Source organism: Globicephala melas, chromosome 16 (assembly GCF_963455315.2).
Source record: "Globicephala melas chromosome 16, mGloMel1.2, whole genome shotgun sequence".
NCBI classification, from domain to species: Eukaryota; Metazoa; Chordata; class Mammalia; order Artiodactyla; family Delphinidae; genus Globicephala; species Globicephala melas.
The window spans coordinates 7,707,034-7,725,127 of record NC_083329.1 but is presented as its reverse complement, the minus strand read 5'-3'; the positions used below and the strand labels follow the sequence as shown (position 1 = coordinate 7,725,127).

At 51.5% G+C, this 18,094-nt stretch overlaps 1 long non-coding RNA gene across 8 annotated transcripts in view; it reads right to left on the bottom strand.

The window, feature by feature from the left end:
• Window positions 1-18,094, bottom strand: part of LOC115839815 (uncharacterized) — a 148,396-nt gene that overhangs the window by 12,782 nt on the left and 117,520 nt on the right. For 6 of the 8 annotated variants that reach the window (XR_011376789.1, XR_009559348.2, XR_011376794.1 and 3 more), the window contains one exon: window positions 16,586-16,689. This is a non-coding gene — a long non-coding RNA (uncharacterized lncRNA). Of the gene's footprint in view, window positions 1-8,767; window positions 9,120-15,226; window positions 16,484-16,585; window positions 16,690-18,094 lie in introns of those variants that run through there. The other 2 variants (XR_011376795.1, XR_011376793.1) reach the window with 2 other exon arrangements.

The window sequence follows — 18,094 nt, the reverse complement described above, 5'->3', positions numbered from 1 at the left end:
ATTCAGAAAGGAGATGTGAGGACGGAAGCCGAGGCTGGGGTGATGCAGGGCAGCCCCGCTCCTAGTCTGGAAGGTAAGGGGCGCCCTTGCCCGCCCCCTGGCTCCCGAGCGCTGCTGCAAATTTGTGGGATGAGAATTCTCTCGTCCCATCTCACCTCTGCACCTGCCCCCTCCTTCAGGTGGGTGTTTTGGAGAAAGCAGCCTCATCACAATTTAAGTCCCTTTTCCTGCCCTTGCCTCCTGGAGGACAGACTGCACGCTCGCTGGTGTGGCCCGGGATCTGCCCTGCTACCCTCCCTGGCCCGACTTGCACCTACACAGCAGCCTGGGCAGGCACCTACCTTCCCGCTACCACGCCCGTGTGAGGGCCTGTCCCGCCCCATCCTCAGGCATGCCAGACCCCTCCCCACCTTGTGTCCCCTTAGCCGCTGTGACTAGGTGTCTCTTCCCACCCCACGGCTCCCATAGGCCCCTGCATCGCAGCCCTCATCCCCCCAACCCGGGGAGGTCCTGGACAGCTGACCAGCCAATACCCACCAGGCCACGGTCTCCAGGGGAAAGAGCTGACCCGTCCCTGCCTGGATCCCTGGAGCCTGAAAGCTCCAGGAACTTAGTAGGTGCTTTGAAGGTGTGGTTGAATGAATAACCAGGCAGGGGTCAGGCTCAAACATCCCCACCTGCCACCGTGCCAGAATTCCTCCCCTAAACCCTCAAAGAGTGGTCCAGAGGGCCCAGCGGGGAGCTGTCTGAGAGCCTTGTCCCAGAACTGCTGAGTCAGAACCGCATTTCAAGAAGATGCAGATGACTTCTGCTCACAGCCAGGACGGAGGAGCTCTGCTGGAGGAGACGGAGGCGGGGCTGGGACGTTCCGTCAATGGCTCAGCGAGGGGAAGTGGGCCCGAGGCCATACAGCAGAATGTTGCGCACTGGACCAGAAACCTGGTCTTCTGACCCCAAGTTCACTGACCTCTGGGGGAAACGACTGCAGAGGAAGAGCAGGAGGCTGTCCTGCCCCCTCTTCCTGGCCGGGACCTTCACTGTGTGCCCGGGGAGCTGGGACCCTCTTTGTGGGTGGGCCAGGGAGGCCAGGGAGGGCCGCGCCTGCCTTCCTGGAGGGAAGGTGTGCAACCAGAGCCCCTCTGCTGTTTACTGCTCTCAGGGCCAGAGGGTGGATGGATGCTGGAGGAGCTTCTGCCAGCAGCACAGGCTGAGCTCCAGAGAATTACGGGCCAGCGAGACAGCAGAGCCAGGAGCCTTCCCAGGTGGACCTTCCTCCCGTCCATTGAGCCAGGGGACGTGCGCCTGAAGCTCGTCTTCAGGAAAGCCTCCCTAGCCACGGGGCTGGACCGAGAGCTTTCCAGGCCAAACCAGACATCCTCGGGCTCAGCATGATGGCTTCCTTCCACCTGGGCTGGGCTGTACTGGAAAAAACACCCCCGTGTTTCCCCCTCACTCGAACACTCACAATACTCCTGACACCGGATGTGTAGGTTTTCCTCTCATCAAGCAGTTCTCAGTGACCAGCTGGGGGGTGCCATGATTCAATTCCAGCACTAACCGGAGTTAGTCCAGACCCCGCAGGGGAAGGGCTCCGTCCCACAAGACTGCCCCCGCTTCAGACGCCAGTCCCAAGTCCCAGGTTGTCACCCGTTATAGCTGGTTAGTTCTCCGGACTAACTAGCTATAAATCGGGATTCCCATGCCCCTCCTCAGGTTCGACCATCTGCTACAACTGTTCGAAGAACTCAGGGAAACACTTACACTTACCAGTTTTTAGATGATAAAGGGTATGAGAAAGGAGACAGATGAACATCCAAATGGAAGAGATGTATAGGGCAAGATATGGGGGAAGGGGCAAGGAGCTTCCGCGCCTTCTGGGCACACCTGGCACACAGCTGCCCCACGTGCTCGGTAACCCAGAAGCTCTCCAAACCCCGACTGTCGGGAATCTGATGGAGGCTTCACCACATAGGCATGATCGACCATTAACTCAAACTCCCTTCCTGGAGAATGGGGGTCGGGGAGCTGCAAATCCCAAGTGTCACAGCTTGGTCTTTCTGGTGACCAGCTCCCATCCTGAAGCCATCCACCAGGAGTCACCTCGTTAGAACAAAAGACACTCCTATCGCCCAGGAAATTCTGAGGGTTTTAGGAGCTCTGTGCCAGGAACCAGAGGCAGAGACCGACGTATATATTTTCTGTTATTTCACAGGAGCATCACGACCTACCCCGACAGAAATCCAGATACCATTGACCCTGGAGATGCCCACATCCAGCCCTCTGTGTGACAGAAGAGGCTGCAGGGACTGTCCCCAAGCCCTCCAACCTTCCCACAGGACTTCAAGGAGCTTGCTGGTCCCAAGCTGAGGGGACCACTCCACCACTTAACACTCCTGTGCCTTGATTCCCTCATCTGTAAAGTGGGGCTCATAACAGCACTGTCCTCCTAGAGAATTATGGGAGAATTAAATGAGACTTCTCCTAATGCTTTGAACGGTGCCTGGTATAGTCTGCCCTCCAAAGTGCTACCCACTTCCATCACTACGACTATCCTCATCATTCGTTCTCTAGTCCCCAAACCGGGATCTTCTCATCCCACGTCGCACTCTCCCATGCCCACCCTCCCTCTGGACCCTGAAGCAGGACCCATGTCACTGTGCTACCCTGGGGGGTTGCAGCCTCTAAGTCAGTCCCCAGATTACCCCCACCCACTGTGAGTCACGCCCTGGACGGTGGGCTGGTCTTAGCGACTCACTTCCAATGACTAGAATTCACCAGAAGTGATGGGCTGTCCCTTCGAGTTTAGGTTATAAAAGGGCTGCAGCTTCCATCCACTCTCTCGGGTCACTCACCCTAGGGAAAGCCAGTTGCCACATCCTGGGCCAGCCTCGTGGGGAGGCCTGTGTAAATGATGTCCCCCAAACCCCCATCAGGGCTCGAAATGACTGCAGCCCCGGCCAACACACCGATTGATCCTTGGGAGGATTCCAGACCCACAGAAACTGGGATATAATGAATGTTTGTGAATAGATGTGGCCCTGAGTTTGGGGTACTTTGGTACACAGTAGTTATCTACAGATAAACACTATACCTCGGTGAATTCCTACTCATCTTTCAAGACCCAGGGGAAATGCCACCTCCTCCATGAAGCCTTTCACTTTGATTACAAAGCCAAAGCACTCTGTAATCACTCCACTGTCAGTTTCTACTTTAATGTCAGTTTACAGGACAAGCCTGCTCCCCTAGTGAGACTGTGAACCCCTGGAGGGTAGGGACAAGGCTTTAATCATACCTGAATTCTCTGTGCCCTGTCATTCAGCTGGTCCTCAGTCAGAGTTTTTTGTTTTTTTGTTTTTTTTCTTTGCGGTATGCGGGCCTCTCACTGCTGTGGCCTCTCCCGTTGCGGAGCACAGGCTCCGGACGCGCAGGCTCAGCGGCCGTGGCTCACGGGCCAAGCCGCTCCGTGGCATGTGGGATCTTCCCGGACCGGGGCACGAACCCGTGTCCCCTGCATCGGCAGGCGGACTCTCAACCACTGCGCCACCAGGGAAGCCCCAGAGTTTATTTTTAAAAAATAATGACTTAGGCAGCAACCACCACCCAGCAGGCCTCCGACCTGCACACTTAGCCTCTGGCTCAAGGGCTTCTTGGCATGCTCCGTCCAGGATCACACGGCTAGCCGGAGCTCGGGCCCAATTCTCTGTCCTCTCTCCCAGAGGATGCGACAAAGTTTCCCAGTGTCACACCAGGGCACACCTCACCCTCTAACCAAGCCAGCACACCACTGGGTGAGAGTGCCCAGGGCCAGGCTCAGAGGGTGGGAAGAAAGGAACTCCTTTCTTCCGCTTCGTGTCTCACTTCTGACCCAGTCACCTCCCAAAGATCCCGCCTGCCAACACAATCACCTTTCGGGGTTAGACTTCAACACATGAGGTTTGGGGGGGGCGGGGGTAGCATATGACATACACGTTCAGCCCATCCACTGCTCCAAGGCTGGGCAGGGTCCTGAGGCTCCACTCTAGGCTGCTGGACATCCTTTAGGCTTTTCACACCACAGCTGTAATGAGTTGAATGGTGACCCCAAAAAGTTCATATTCCAGAACCTGTGATGCAACCTTATTTGGAAAAAGGGTCATTGCAGATGTAGTTTAAGGATCTCAAGGTGTGATTATCCTCAATTAGGGCAGGACCTAAATCCAATGACAAGAGTCCTTACAAGAGACAGAAGAGGAAACACTTAAGGAAGGCCGTGTGAAGACACAGGCAGAGATGGATGTGATGTGGCCACAAGCCAAGGAATGCCAGCTGCCACCAGAAGCTGGAAGAGGGGAGGGAGGCTCCGCCCCTTAGGGCCTCCAGAGGGAGCCCAGTCCGGCTGACACGTAGATTTTGGACATCTGGCCTCCAGAACTGTGAGAGAATAAACTTCTGTTTTTGTGGGGTTTTTTAAAGTTCATGGTAATTTGTGGCAGCAGCCCTAGGACATTAATAAAACAGCCTATGTAGAAAAGGATGCTATTCCTGCAGCTTGGGTTCAGAGGCACTGGGTCAGCAGTAACCCAGTGGTCCTGTGGTTTCGGGGACCATGTTGCTAGCGGGTTGTCTCACATTATTAATGGTTGGTTTTCCCTGTTTGCTTAAAGTGATGGTTTGGAGGAAATGGCAACCGGGCCACACACCCGACCCCAGTCAGAGGAGACAGCTTGATCACAGGCTCTGAGGCTCTGCAGAACTTGGCCAGCAGTGTGTGTGAACGGGTGATGCAGGTGCAGAGACTGTGGGCCCCCTGGGATCCCCGGGACGGAACTCCCCGACCAGGGCCTCCTCCAGCCACCCACAGCCTCGGCCATTTCCTGGGGTGTACGAGACCTGCAAAGCTGGGAAGCTAGGAGGAACCTCTGCCCAGACCGAGGGCGGGTTAGAGGCTGTCAAAGCTCTGGACAGAGGGTGGCCTGCAGAGATCTAGAGGCTAGGACCTGATGGGCAGGGGGCAGGTGGAGGGCAGAGACAGAAGGCAGGAAGACCAGGGTTGTTCCGGACAGTAAGCATGGTGAGCGCAAGGCTGAGAGCAAGAATGACCAGGAAAGGAACCTTCTGGATGTGGGAAGAAGGGAAGCACTCCCCAGCCTGGCACCTGGCAGAGACAGGGAAGCCAGCAGAAAGAACGGTCTCCACTAGCCTCACGTGGATGGATGATTTCCACATGCCATTGACTTTGCCCTCGTGTGTCAACAACTGGAGTGATCTTAGGAACCCCAACTTCCGAGAACTTGAAAGCTTCTGAAATTGAGCACCTTGACATTGCTTCATTCAGCTTCCCACACGCTTTGAAGGGATGACTGGGGGTTTGCTTTGCCTTGTGTTTTGTGTTGTTTTGTTTTGTTTTTTTACAGTTGGCCTAGCATTGTTCTCTTCCATTTTAAGAGAAAAGGAACAGAAATGTCTTGATGTGACGTGTTTCTGAATCTGGACTTGGTTTACCTCAGGGTAAGCCAAGGTGGTCCCCACACGGCAGCAACGTCACCAGGCTGCAATCAGTCCTGTGGAGAAGTGTCTCCAGCAGCTTTTGAGATGCAAAGCGAGCCTGGACGCTGGTGTCTTGTCAGAGCCTGCCAACCTCTATGACAGTTGAGCAAATATTCTTACAGCTCCCCGGAGGCAAAGGTGCAGGCACAGCTCCAGGGATGCTGGGAACCCACCACCACGGGCTGTTAACTTACTGGTATCATTGTCATGACTTCCCAGTTTCGGAATGATCACCATCTCCGGTCTCCAAGCTTTGGATGTGTTTATTCTCGTTGACTCTGCTGTTTGGTGCTCTCCCATGCACGCTGTTGCATTTGGTCATCATGGCCTTCCTCTAAGGTAAGTGTCATGGTAGTGCTGTCATCCTCATTGCCCTCACTCTGCAGACCTGGGAGCCTGAGGTTGGGAGAGGCTGTAACCTTCACCAGGACACACAGCAGGAGGTGGGGAGCCAGGACATGAATGTACTTTGGTCAGGTGCCAGCTCTGACTGGACGCACCAGACTTCAAGCCCAGGGGGGAAGTCGGTAGGTCGTGAAGCCCCCGGATGACTGTCATTCGTGTCCTGATGTGTGCGTTTCCTCTGGCTGAGTAGGTGCTGTGTATCCAGCAGAGAAGAGTCCCTGACGGACGATGGAACTCACCTGCACAGAAATGCAGGGTCAGGTTTGTCGGTCTGTCTGGCTTTTTTCTATCAGTAGTGAGTGACACTTGAAGAAAAGTTGGAATTCTGTCAACTTAAACTAACAGTGATTGTTCCAGGATGATAGAGTTTGGGATGACGTTTTGTTTTCTTTCTTGTGTTTTCTATATGATTTGAGCTCTTTAAAATTAGAATGTGTCCTTTACAAAAGCAACAACATCTTTTTTTTCAATCACTTGGCACAGTTTTGAAAAATAGTTTTCCCGAGCCCCAGTCAGTGTGATTCTGATTCTTTGGGCCTGGGGTTGGACCAGGGCCGGGACCCAGTTAACTCATGTGGGCCGCCCACCTGGGGAACCCCTGGTGTTTCCCAAAACCTCCCTGCTGAAAGTCGCCTGGGTGCACAGACAAAGCCCCCAGGCCTCACCCCATCACCCTGGCGAGGCTCATCATCTGGGCAGGCTGGTCTAGACTCAGAATTCATCTCCCCCCGAGACTTTGGGGAGCCGGTGTCCAGCTCGGCATCCTGGAGGATGACGCAGCCGGGAGTCACCCACCAGATTCAGACCAAACCTGAGCTGGAAATAAGGATTGGGTCAGCCCGGTGGCAGCTGCGGCCAGCAGAAGGCCTGCCATCCATCCCTCCTGGACGCTCGACTTCCTGCTCCCTCGCCTGTGAGGGTTTGTCCCAACCGCATCGTCTCAGGGGCCCTCTGGGGACATTTTCTCTGAAGAACAAATGATATGGGGACACATGTATACGTATAGCTGATTCACTTTGTTATACAGCAGAAACTAACACAGCACTGTAAAGCAATTATACTCCAGTAAAGATGTTAAAAAATAATCGTAATAAAAATTTTTCAAAATAATAAAATAAAATAAGAACAAATGAGAAGACTTAGGAGACATTAGGACAGAAGGGGCTCAACCAGGGAAACGGTGCTGGCATCCTATTTACAGTTAACCTTCTCCACGTAATCCACAGTCACCAGACACTGACTGAGACCACACTGTCACGATTCAAACGACATAGATGAGGCGCGTGGCCAGCCGAGCTTCCCAGCACAAGAACCAAGGCCAAGGTCGCTTCAGGCTGGGAAAATAAAACATGTAGGCCACAGCTCCCCTTAAAGAAGCCAAAGACGGTGAGGTGGTGGGGTGTCTGGGTCCCCTGCCGTGGGAATGGGGGCTGCAGTTTCAGTGGAAGAAGCCGAAGTGAGGAAACCACTATCAGTCAGGCCCTGATTCCTCACCTGGCCCGGCTGCTGGAGACTGGTTTACCCCAGAACTGCAGACACTGGTCAAAGCGGATGGCGGGGATGGCTAAAGAGCTATCCTGAAATGGCAGTGGCCACAACTCAACAGTGGAAACAAAACCCTCCCTTCTGAAGTGGAGGATTGAAGATCGCTGTGGACTGAACTGTGCTCCCCTAAATCCGGGTGTTGAAGCCCTAACTCCCAATATGGGATGGCAATTGGAATGGGGCCTCTGGGAGGTAATCGGGTTCAGATGAGGTCATGAGGGTGGGCCCCCCACGGTGGGATTGGTGTCCTTATAAGAAGAGACACCACAGATCTCTCTGTTCCTTGTGAGGAGAGAGCGAGAAGGTGGGGCTGTCTGAAACCTGGGGAGAGGACCCTCACCAACATCCCAACCCCACCGGCACCCTGATCTTGGATTTCCAGCCATTAGAATGATAAGAAATGTCTATTGTTTAAGCCCCCTAATCTGCGTTACTTTGTTATGGCGGCCAGAGCTAAGGCAAAGGTGACCAGAGAACAATTATTGGGATGTTTGACACTTTTCTTTTTAATAAGCACTGCTGGGACTTCCCTGGCGGTCCAGTGGTTAAGACTCCACGCTTCCACTGTGGGGGGCACGGGTTCCGTCGGGGAACTAACATCTCGCATGCCGGGCAGTGCAGCAAATAAATAAATAATAAATAAATTTTAAAAATAAAAAGCACTGCTGTTCAGGAACCACATCAGGTAGAAAATCCTCAGTGACTGAACACCCCTCCCCACTCCTGAGAGAACTTTCCAGAACCTCCATCTGTGCTGTGGGAGGCACCCCTTCTTCGTGTGTGAACACCCACAGGTGTCTCTCCCACAAAGCCGGTCATAACAGGAGAATGTGAAGGGAAGGGGTAAGGATGGTTGGGGGGGTGAGTTAATACGATATTTCATCCTTGGCATCCCCACCTGATTTCTCAGTAAAACCCAGACAGTTTTTACGGTTTTATGAACTACTGGGGGCTTCTCAGAACATGAGCCCGTGGAAGGGTGCAGGGGACACTGATATTCAGCCAGAGCCTCTTCATTACCTGACTCCCTCTCCTAACCACCTGGGCCTGTCCCACACCCCCAACAACGTGCCCCCTTCACCCCAGTAAACGGCTCTTCACGAGCCTCTGGAAGTCTTTCTGGGTTTGTTTGGCTACCGAGCCTCCCCGCCGGCACTGAGGCCTCTAGCTGGGTGACCCCGGAGCCCCTGGGTTCCAGCCAGGGCACAGGCCTGGGGTGCAGACTTAGGGGCACCAAACACTTTGCAATCGAGAAAAGTATTTTAATGCAATACGCTAAAAAACCCAAATGAATGCCAAAAAATGATGAACAAAGTACCAAAAGTTTAAATAAAACCAGGATCCTCCAGGTGCAACAAAAGGACATAAATGGTCCACATCCCAGGCCTGGTGAGTGGGCTCAGGGTCGAGCCTCAGAGTCAGGCTCCGGGCCCAGCCGTCCAGTCAGTCCTTCTTCCCACGGAGCTCCTTCCCAGGAACCAGAGGCTCAGCGCTGCTGCAGGCCACAGCACCAGCCCTTGAAGCGACCTGAAATGTCGGCCCCGGGAGCATTCCAGGGAGCCCTGCTCCTAGCGCTTAAAACACACGGTGCCGAGCCACTGTGTTGTTGGTTTCTGGTTTCCAGCCCCTTAGCAACTGATACTCTGCACAATACAATGAAAAATCAATTTCTAGAAAAATGACAAACAAAATGTAAGCCAACTTTTTAATTATATTTTATCATATATTATATTATTGCATTCAGCGGATAATTACTCGTTCAAATGCCTGTCATGTTCCTAAACGCCTGCTCTCAATCTCTCAGCTTACCTGGTCATTAGCAGCCCGTGACCCAGCTGGTCCTCGGGCCACGTACTGACGACCACAGATCTGGTTCGGGTCCTGCCTGGCCCAGCTTCCCTTCCAGAAAGCAGGGGGTTCAAGGTTGGAGGGGGGGAGGGGGGTGTGTCCTGGGGCTCCGTGGGGGCCGAACGTGTTCCCATCTCTATTCACATGCAAGTCAGAAATCACTGGGTTTTCGTCCCTCGAAAGGCCTGTCAGCAGTTTGTCCCCAGTGATGGAAGCTGCGTCCCGTGTGCCTCACAAGATCAAGGACGTGGAGACAGAGGGCTACAGGGAGTCGCCCCTTCCACCCCATCACCTGCACCATCACCTTCCTCTTTCCCAATCCAGATCCTGTTGGCTAACTCCGGAAGCCCTTCCAGGCCGGAGCCCAGATCAGGGGACTCTCTGCCTGCAACCTCGGAGGCCTGGTGTCTCCGCCTTGTCACCCCGCAGTTGGAACAGCTGGGCAGCTTCCCCCGGGCTCAGCCTGCCGGGCCAGGGAGACCCTGAACCTCTCCTTCCCTGAGCAGACGGAAGATGCTCAGCAGCAAGGGTGCCTGGGGCTCCTTTCTAGGGGATCAGATGCCAGCAAGGGGTCAGAGGTTAATGGGTGTAAGAACACTACCACTGGTAGAACAGCCATCTCTCATTGAGGACTTACGTGAACAGGCAACGAGGCAAATGCCTTTAACAATGATCCAATCTCACCCTTACAACTGTGAGATGGGCATTATTATCAGGCCCATTTTACAGATGAGGAAATAGAGATGTAGGTGACTTGCCCAAAGGCTCAGAGCATGAGTGACAGAGCTGGAATCCTCCCATGTGACCCCCATGTGGGTCTCTTCTCAGAGAAAAGCCGAGTGGAGCCGGCCAGGGGACACCCAGGTGGGAAAGACAATGTGTGCCTCACCAGGGACTCTCTTCTGGTGGCAGCCCCTGTGGTCAGCCCTGGCCCTCTGGTGGCTTCTCTGTCACCGAGGCACCAGTCACCTCAATCCTGCTCCCCTGGGCACCAAAGACCAAGACTTTCCCTTCAGTGGGACTCTCCCAGACATGAGGGAAAGCTGTGCGAGACAAGATGGGAAAGGCACCGTGGCCGAGTGTGAGCCTGGAACGCAGGCAGAGGAACTCGGACTCTGCCCTGTTTCCTGGGGAAGGGAGGGAGGTGTCATTAGGGCTGTGCCCGCGACAGCCGGGAGAGATGGAGCAGGAGATGGCACAGCAGGGGTCCAGGTGTGGAGACGCAGCCTGAACGGGGGAGAGTAGGTGGGGATGGGAGGAGAGGATGGAGACCCGGCCATCGCAGGGGAGTGGCAGGTCCTGAGGCTGAGGGACAGACAAGTGACAGTCCCCTCTCCGAGGGCCTCACACAGACCTCTCTACCCCTTCAGCCCTTTCCAGGTTGGTTTCCTAAACACCATGGATATGAACTCACTTTCCAAACCCACTCTGCCCAGTTCAAATTGCCTGCTGAGGTGGCAACATTCCGCCAGGGCATCCTCCAGCAGGGTGACCGGCTACCCACGCACAAAAGTAGCACGAAGGGCCGACATCAATACCGCGCTGGAGTCCAGAATTGGCCCCGAAGAGCGAGGGCTCAGGGGCAAGGACTGCAGCGAGGAACCCCCTCCAGAGGACCCAGCCGGGAGCAGGAGAGGGCCTGTCCTGTGAGCCGCAGGGGCTGGGCCAGGGCGGCAGCTATGGCCCAGCCGTCCCCTCAGGGCACACACATGGCTTCGCTTTGTAAAACATGGCTTATATCTTGAGAAAATTACACAAGTCATCATCTAATACGCGGGCTGGGACAGTAAAAATTCAGCCTCCTTTCTGGGACTCGGACTGCCAGACTCAGGCCCCTCCAGGTTTCGTAGCAAGTCTCTTAGGTAAGAATGTGCCAGGTGGAGCCTTACTGGGAAATGATCCGGGTGTCCAAAGGCCTCACACATTCTCAGCCATGTGTGGGAGAAACAGAAAAGCCACGGCCAGGACTCGGCAGAGGGGCCGGGCCCAGCACATCCATGCGGAGCGTTTCCAGATGCGTCATGTGATTCTCACTAAAGGTGGGCTGATTAGCCCATTTTGTTTATTTATTTATTTATTTTAATAGAAAAGACTCTAATTTTTTTCCTTTTAATTTATTTATTTTTAATTTATCTATTTTATTTATTGGGTCTTTGTTACTGCGTGCAGGCTTTCTCTAGTTGCAGCAAATGGGGGTTACTCTTCCTTGCGGTGCGCGGGCTTCTCATTGCGGTGGCTTCTCTTGTTGCGGAGCACGGGCTCTAGGCCCACGGGTTTCAGTAGTTGTGGCACGTGGACTCAGTAGTAGTGGCTCGCGGGCTCTAGAGCACAGGCTCAGTAGTTGTGGCGCACGGGCTTAGTCGCTCCGTGGCATGTGGGGTCTTCCCGGACCAGGGCTCAAACCCGTGTCCCCTGCATTGGCAGGTGGATTCTTAACCACTGCGTCACCAGGGAAGGCCTCGGCCCATTTTAAAGATTAGGAAACTGAGGTCCACAGAGATCAGCAATGGGTGACGCAGAGGTAAAAATCAGAGCCAAGATTGAGTTCCAGTTCTTTAAAGGCCTAGAAAATTATTCTCTGCTTTGGAATTGTGTTGTCCACTGCAGACAAAGCACGTTGGCTTTCTCAGAGACCACCTTCTCCTGGGAAGCGTCTCCTTTCAGTTAAAATTGAAATATGAACGCCTACACAAGCTCTCACATGACCCAGGTAGAGGGGAGGTTGGTGTTCTGAGAAGCGCCCCTGAGAATCCACAGCAGAGCAGACACCAGCCACGTGTCCTTCATTTGACTGGGTTCTTCCAAGAGGCTCCTCCTGTTGGCACCATGGAGGGCTTGGGGCAGCCTGCCTGCTCCCTCCCCACCGGGACCAGCTCCAATGTCCCCTGTGTTTTCTCTGCTGATGAACCAACGGGAGGCCCTGCTCCACCCCCACCCCATTCGGGGCTAAACAGAAAGACAAGAGGGAATGAGCAAACGTCACCTCTGAGAGCAGGTGTTGACCTGAGGCCCTGGGGACTCTTGGGGGATGTCTACCCAGACCTGAAGAGGGAGGGGCAGTGGCTGGCACGTGGTAGACAAAAACGTGTTATTGATGAGAAAAATGCCAGACAGTGGGAAAGAAAGCCATTCTCAGGTTCCACGTGAGGTGAGTGCCAAGAAGTCTGAAAGAGTGATTCTGAGTGCAGCAAACAAGATTAATTCGTAAGATAATTCCTAAAACAGAACTGTGCCTTCCAGGACAACAAGGACTTCATGGTAAACTCAGAGACGACCAGGACTTGGAGAGACCTGGATGACCACCTGACCGCCTTCCCTGTCCCCAACTTTTGTGGAGAGGCTGTTAGGAGCCTCTGATCACTCCACAGGTGGGTCCACACTTCCAGATGAGGACGGGAAGGGCTGGCTAAGCCGCAGCTTTGGGTGGGAGAGTGCAGCCGAGATGGGGCTGCTTAAATGCTCCTGCAGAGGAAGCAAAGCAACGGCGCGAATGAACTAAGATTGTCCCAGAAGATAGCAGAGGTATGCTTCAAGCGCACACCCAGCCTATTATAACCTGCTGATACCAGGTGCAGAGGCTACAGTGATAGTTTAAAAAATAATAATTTCCCAGACTGATCACCGTATTCGCAAAACCCAGCCAGCTGTGCGGGGCGCTGTTCCAACGGAGGAAGGAAAAGTCCTACAGGATGTAGGACAATTTTACCCCCCAAGAAACATGCAGGAAATGAAAGAGTCTAAACATTGGCTCTGGCCAAGGTGGGACGGGACTCCAGGGCCCTGCAAATGAGAGCATGGCCTCAGGGGCAGAAGACCTGGGGCTGACATGGGCTGCCAGGCACTAAGCCTCCGTTTCTTCACCTACAGGACTGGGGCAACAGTGCTGCCTTAAACATCGCTTGACTGTGAAGATTCAATTAGATGAGGCATATAAAAGTGTGCTTTGCAAATTGTAAAGTACCTACGAATAAATATATAAGACCTTTAAAATAAGAAATGTATCTCTACCCGCTCTTAAGGCAGCAACTCTCTCAGAGATAACAATGAAAACAAACAAAATGCAACACACCAGAAGCCCGGCAAAAACACAGACTTTATGTCCTACCAGAATCCAAGGACCTGAATCTAGTTCGCAGTCTCAGCTTGCCATCTGCGTGACCTTGGGCAAGTCATTTTCCTTATTTATAAAACAAGGAAGAAGGAATTAGAAAACCTCCAGGGTCCCTTCTAAGCCAAAAGTTTTATGAATCTGTACTCTGTGCTACCTGCATAAGCTTCTGGGGAAATGCATCAAGTAGTATTTCCTATGAAATCACCACAAGCTAAGTAACATTGCTTTACACACTTGCTTTGCAATTTCTTTTCTCCTTCTATCCCATATCTATCTGCTGGAGTATTGTCTATCATACACCTAGAGTAGCAAAACGATATAATTAATAAGGTTAAATTAATAGATAGATGCTGACTTTTGTGCCTCACAAAGAGAGAATATACCTTTTTCTCAAATGTATATTGATGGAGCATTTGCAAAAACTTACACTTACTTGTCCAAAAAGATAACTCCTCTAAATTACAAAGAGCAGAAATTGTACGAGCCATTCTCCAAACCACAAAATCCAACAAAAGCTAGACTGGAATGCTGGAAGCCTGAAAACCAAAAGTACGTAGATAGATAGATAGATAGACAGACAGCCCATCTGAAAACTAAAATAGTTTTCCTTTTGGGTTCAGAAAATGAATTATAAATACAACAGAAAATTAGAACATGACTTGTCAAAACTTATACCATCAAAGCTGTGTTTGGAGGTAAATTCATAATATAAAGATGCCTTCATTATTAAAATAAAACAACAGTTTCCACTTCTGGGATGACTGAGAGTAACTCCATGGAACCAGCAAAGCTGACAAAAACTATTTAAAAAAAAAAAAAAAGAACAACCATTTAAAGTCTCTGGGAACTGTCCTAAGGGCATATGACAAACAAAGAAACATCTACTCAACAAAATCTACTAAAACTCAGTAAGAACAGCAAGAGTCTGTGGCATTTCAGCCACAAGCTGCTCTCTCCCTCCACGTGGGTGTGGCCAAGAAGTCGGGGCTCCCTCACCCTTCAAATCCTAATAAAGGCTTACATGTCTCACCAGGAGGGACAGGCCACCAGCATTTCTCATTCCCCCCAACTCCAAGTGGGGAAGGCTAAATTCCTGGTGAGTGTGACTGAGAGGTCGGGACAGCCTTCCTCCCGGCCACTCTCACGGGACAGAGGCTCTACCCCAGGCCGGGCAGGCCCAGAGGACTGGGCCCCCAACCGCCAGACCACAGCTTGCTCACGGGGCACAGTTTCCAAGAAGAGGCAAGCTGAGGAGGCCAGGGGCACCCAGAACTAGAGCTCAGAGGGTTTGCACAGGGGGGATTCAATCCATGAGAAAAGAAAGCTCTCTGAAGTGCTCCCAAAGGAAATGACTTTATTTAAAACAGAATGTGAGGAAGTTCATGCCTAAGGGCACGCTTGAAAACAACAGCCTCTCTTAATTAAGAACAATAAGCCAAACCCAAGGTAGATAGTTCACCAGAGAGAACCGGGAAAGAGACAGCCAGGAGCCCATGCTACTCTCTCACCTCGTCCCAGCTTCCCCTTCCCCACCCTCCCTTTCCTCAAGTCCATTCTCTACATCTGCGTCTTTATTCCTGTCCTGCCCCTAGGTTCATCAGAACCTGTGTGTGTGTGTGTGTGTGTGTGTGTGTGTGTGTGTGCGCGCGCGTGTGTGCATGTGTGTGTGTGTGTGTGTGTGTGTGTGTTAGCATACGGTATTTGTTTTTCTCTTTCTGACTTACTTCACTCTGTATGACAGACTCTAGGTCCATCCACCTCACTACAAATAACTCAATTTCGTTTCTTTTTACGGCTGAGTAATATTCCATTGTATACATGTAAGGCTCTAAAATTGATTGTGGTGGTGGGTGCACAATTCGGGGAATATACTAAAAACCATTGAGCTGTGCACTTTATTTTTTTATTTTTAAAAACATTTTACTGGCCTATAGTCGACTTACAATGTTGTGTTCGTTTCCGATGTGCAGCAAAGTGATTCAATTATACATATACATATATTCGTTCTTTTTCAGATTCTTTTCCCATTTAGGCTAATACAGAATACTGAGTAGAGTTCCCTGTGTTAGAGCTGTGCACTTTAAATGGATGAACTATATGATAGGTGAATTGCATCTCAACAAAATTGTTAATAAAAAAGGAATACAAAAAGTGAATGACCTCCATATTCATCGCAGTATTATTTCAAAGAATCCAGTCTTAAGAAAGAAAATAATGCAATAAAAACAAAACTAAAATAAATAAATAAATAAACAAAACTAAATGACTTGGACAATTGAAAAGATGACGGAATTAATTTTAAAAATTAATTTTTGGACATCTTGCCACTCCTGTTTCTCTTTAAAACAGTCCGGATTTCTACGAAATGGTTTCAAGTGCTCCCTGAAAAACCCTCATTGCTAAAGACCTTCTCTTATTTGACTCTGACTTTGAATGGAAAAGAATTTCCACTGGATGCTCCCAGGAGAGCAACTGTTCCCTCAGAGACCTGCTGTATCTTCTTCCTCTGAGTAATTCCCTACCAAGTGCCCCACAGGTGGGGCTGCCCATCCTGCGTTTTGCAGTTCCACCATCAATATGGGCCACACCCAGATGTGATACAAGTGCAGCTTCCCAGACAGCCTGGGAGAAGCCAGTACTCAGCTCCAAAGGCTTCTGGTCAGATCCCGGCCCTGGGAAAGAACCTCATTTTCCCAAAGATCCTTTGGACTAGGTCACCGCCCATCACAGTGTGATCAGAGGGATGTGAAACTACCTGCCTGAAGAAGAAATTCTCTCATTCAGGAACCTCAGGTCCATTAGATTCTGTCACTTACTAGGCAGGTCATCTGGCCTCTCTGACCCTCAGTCTCCTCATCTGTGCAATGGGTGTACTATTGTAAAGATTAAGTAAAATATTGTGAGAGTGCTTGGGACCTACTTCCTTTCTTCCTCAACTGTGGGCCAGGGGCTCACACCACTCTCCTGTCCTTTCCTTCGGCTGCTTTTGCTCGTGTTGGGGAGGAAGAAATTTTTCTCTACCCTTCCTTCTAGGTTCTTCTGGCAGGTCTAAGACATAAATTGACATGAGAAAGATTAATAGGAGAAAATCAAACAAAAGTTTAATAACGTATATACATGGGAGAGACCCAGGAAAACTGAATAACTCACCCAAATGGCCAAAGTCCTCACTTTAAATGTCACCTTCAGCTAAAGACAGCAGAGGATGTTGGGAGTAGTGGGTTGGGGCTTCGAAGGGGAGAAAGGCAATTCACCTGGAGATGGAAAAGCACATGTTTAGTAAATAAATGTTTGCTGGGGCCCTGCAGAGACAATGGGACACAGAGTAGACTCTGATCTCTAAGTGTTCCCCTACCACACCTAGCTTGTATTCTCTGCAGACGTCTAGTGATAGCTCTATTCCTGTAATAGGCCCTCTATCTAAATTTTTCAGGTGATTAGGGGGGTAGTTCAAAGTTTCTTCCTGAGTCTTTTGGGCCTTGATAATTTTCAGCGTGAAATAATCTACATGCCAGAGACATTTTGGGGTGACAAATTTTGTTTCCTACACTCCAGACTCGATCCCATGCTTAGAGGTGGCCTGGGTTCCAAGGAACCCCAGGGTCTCCAATTAAAGGCTGCTTAGTCTGACAAACTTAAATTCAACCAAAGGGGAGCGACCCAGGAAGTAACAACCACATCCAATGAAATGGATGGGGACCATCGGGCCCCTGCCCCTTCTGTCTGCTGTCTGGGTTATGGAACCGAACTTAGCAGCCACAGCAGGGCTGGTGAGAGGTGATGGTTGCCAGGCGCTGGATACCCTTGACTAAATCCGATACCCACTGGTGTTTATAAACCCAGCTTCTGGAGATCTTCTCTGAAAGCCAAAACTCTTGGTCGGGTTGGAGGAAAATAATCCAATGTCCAACCCAAGACACAGCAACAGTGCCATCGTCACTCCCCACATGAACCTGCTTCACCCAGCAGGGCACTGGCACAGCGGACCGTTTAGCTGCCACCGCCGGTTCTCTCTGGATGAGCAACAGAGCACAGAGATCTTCCGAGAGCCCACCCAGAAATGTTGCCCTGGCAAAGCTCCTGCTGCCTGGGGAGAACGTGGGGAGCAGGGAGGACTTGGGAGTCAAGGTGAAATCTTAGAGCAGGGGGACACTCAGGCCACATCTCCTGCTGCTGATGGCAGGTGGACATGGTGCCCTCAGACCAGGCCACTGGACAAGCCGCCCTCCCGGGGAGGTCCGGGTCCCATTAGAGGTGCAGCAGTCCTGCAGTTAGCCTGATTTTTCTCTCTACACAGCTGTGAAAGGACAGTTTTTCAGGCCCACAGCAAAGCCTGGTACCTCTGCAGAGCCAGGGGCAGAGAAGGGGACTCTGGTGCAAGAGTATTGCTGGGGAGGCTGAGGTCTCAGCAGGATGAGAGATCTTCAGCCTTCTGAGGCCTCTGATGCTCTGCTCTGCGGCCTGGTCACTGGGGGCTCTTCCCTCCTCTGACTCTGTCATGGATTGAATCATGTCCCCCCAAAAGATATGGTGAAGTCCCAACCCTTGGGACCTGTGGAGGTGACCTTATTTGGAAATAGGGTCTTTGCAGATGGTTCTAGTGAAGTTAAGATGAACACCGGGGTAGGCCCTTCATCCAATATGATTGGTGTCCTTATA